A 3,264-nucleotide genomic window follows, 5' to 3' on the forward strand; every position below is an offset into this window, starting at 1 on the left:
GCATTTACTTGAAGACCAATGTGATTCTTTTCTACCAAAATAATACCAAAGGGAGCTATGGAGCTGCTTAAAGCTTTTACACTTGTCTAGTAATCCACAGATGTCACACAGATGGCTTTTATCTGGACAGACAAAGAGAAACAGAACTCTAGGTAAATTTAGGGTGCACTCTAGACATGACACTGAAAGTTTACAAATACATCCCTGATAATGCCATGACATATACTTGCTTTAATTTGTGTAATTGCCATAGAAGTCCCTGCATTTCCTCCCTAGAGTTCTGACATTTATTGTCTCTCTACACAACTCCTAATAACAGTTTATCATTAGCACTAATATATGTATTATATCCAGTGATAATGGTACAGTAAAAAGAATACCTTTCTCTAAAAATCTACTCATTCTAGCGACCTTTATTTAAAAATGTAATTTTAATGATGGCTCTTGTAATTAAATCTGAGCCCAGATTTTTCTTCCCACACTTACAAAATTGTGGCAATTTAATCATTAATCTATTAGCTTCAAAATGAGGGTGAAGAAATCCCTCAACTTATCCACATTCCATGGAAACTTAGAGTAATATCAGATTTTCAGGTGAATTTCCCAGTAGCATAAACAATCAAGTCCAATTACCCAGCCTCTGGGTATGAAGTCTCCGTTCACCCTGAATGCATCATACTCAAAAATCCCAACTACATTCCTCTCCTCCATTTTACTTAAAAAAACAAACAGGAAAGCAAATTAAAATTACCAAAGGCTTTAAGAAAAGAAATATTCAATCTTCTCAACACATATAATTACACAAGAATATACTCTTACATCTGATAAAATTCAGTGTTCAATGACTAATCTGTCGTGGTCTTTGCCTCAAACACTCAAGTTACAAGGAATATAATCTGATGCACTACCTCAAGATTCAACTCCACACGCTACATACAGAGACGACTGAAATTCTGTTACTTCAATCAGTGAAAAAATTGAAACACATGGAAACATTTTATCTAGCTCCCAAATTCCTACCCCATTTTGAACTGACACGATGGATTTCACATTAGCATTTTCCTATCACTAAACAATAACTCTATTGTTAATCTTCAAAATTGCATTTCTCCCTTTGCATTCACAAACCATTTACTATATGTAGCCAGAGCAGAACATTCTGTTTCCAAATCTCCCTATGTCACAGACAAGAGAACCTCAGAAACCATCTTCTGCATGTCCTCCTCTTCTTCCTGAGGTCAGCTTGAGCCAAACTTTACAGCTGGCTGTCTCTGCAAGCAGGCAACTTTTAAAAAGAAAAGCAAACTGCTGTCTTATTAGTTCCTAAAGTTGGTGAGATATTTACTGGGGAGAGCCAGAACTAGCATTACAGATATCACAAATTAGGAAACTTACTTGTTTTAGCAGCATGAAACCTGAAAGCTAAATCAGGCATGGAATGCAGGAAGATCAGTACATAATTTCTCTAGAGATTACCAGGAAACTCAAGGAATACCTCCCCTGTAAAACCTAGGTTTCTGTTAATCAAAACATGTCACAGAAAAGACTTGACAAACAAATGGGACTGGTGAAGTGTCAGCATAGCTTCTGTGGAAGGAAGGAACACAGTCTGCCACAGTGCCCTGGAAGAAGGAATCATCCAACACACCTGGGCAAGACAGCATAATTGGATTTGCAAAAAGCTTTTCACAATGTTCCCTCCAAAAGCTCTTAAATTAAGATGTTAAGGAATTTATTAATGACCAATTATAAATGGAAAAGGGCAAAGTGTAGGAACAAGTTACAGATGGCTGAGCAAAGTGTATGAAAGTGACAAAGGGAGAAAAATTAGAGTCCCAAAGGGGTCTGTGCAGGCATCTCTCCATAACACACAATATACTCATGTACTATACAGAGCTATTCACAAAAATAAACACAGGTTGATGACAAACTGCAGAAGGTTGTCCTCAAACTGAACAAATGGATAATAAAAATCAGCAGCTGAAATTCCTTGTTCATAAACACAAACACAATGAAAAAGACAACTCTGCCATGCACTTAAACTAACAGGCTCTAGTTAGGCATTATCATGCAGGAAGAGATGCCAGTCCCTATGATTAGTCCCTGGAAATAACAGCTCCCAGGCAGTTAGCAGAGCCCTGGGGCAGAGGACAGAAGAGACCACCATAATGTCTCCCAATGAATACTAAGCTTCTGCACCTTAAATATCTCACAGAGATACAACCTGTCCTGTAAAAAACCACAGAATATACCTAAATATGGTGCAAGAAAGATCAAGCAATGCTTTCATACACGAAACTAATAAGCTGTGACTTTTCAATGAGAAGAGGAAAGAACTGGAGAAACAGGACCAACATACAGAAAACAAATATTCTTTGCTTCTTTTAACACAGCAGTTATAAAGAACGCAATGAAATATTCAGTGCAAAAGCTGGGAAATACGGGCATTTTTTCCACATAAAACACAAACCATGAGTTGCTGTGAATACTCAGTACATAAACTGCCTCCAATGTTTTGAAAAGCCTCCATCAGCATCTATTACATTTTAAAAGACAGATGCAGCCTTCAATTCCAGACTGCAGCATCTTGGGAGGATACACAGATAAAAGCATTGCTGTACAACCCAACTGTACTTAACATCTTTTCCTTAGCATCTGCTGCCAGCTTCAGAAGCGAGATATTGAGCCCCATGAGCCTGCTGTTACCCTCTCCTGTGATCTTTCCAGTCCAAATTATAACTGATATTAGTATCACAGCTTTCTCCCCCCCGCCTCCCCCCAACCCCCCCAAAAAAAACACCAAACCACAGAAACAACATCTTCCTCCATAAAAACTCATAATCTGAAATCCCCATTCATTGTATCAAATAATTTCCTCTAGGTCTCCTTTCCAAGTTCACTATTAAAATTTACCTAATACGTTCACATTACACTTCCAATACTTCGTATTTTAAGCCATTGCCCTGAAATTCCTATCATACCTTGGCAGCCTATGGAGCTCGGCTTAACTATTTCACTCACCACCGCTAGCAGCAGAGCGTTCTACATAAGCTGGGGATGCAGGAACACTACAAACTAGTCTCGCATTACGATTTGATCTTCAAACTTAAAGTAGCTTGGCTACGAAGTAATAAAATTTAAAAAAAAAAATAAGCTCAAGTCACTTACAAAACCTGTACTCCTACATCACGTGAGCCGCCAGCTCAGCCCGAGCAGTCACAAATTCCCTGACTCAGTAGAAAGCTTTACGGCTCTCACCTCCGA

The sequence above is a fragment of the Geospiza fortis genome, unplaced genomic scaffold (genome assembly GCF_000277835.1).
Source record: "Geospiza fortis unplaced genomic scaffold, GeoFor_1.0 scaffold403, whole genome shotgun sequence".
Taxonomy (NCBI): domain Eukaryota; kingdom Metazoa; phylum Chordata; class Aves; order Passeriformes; family Thraupidae; genus Geospiza; species Geospiza fortis.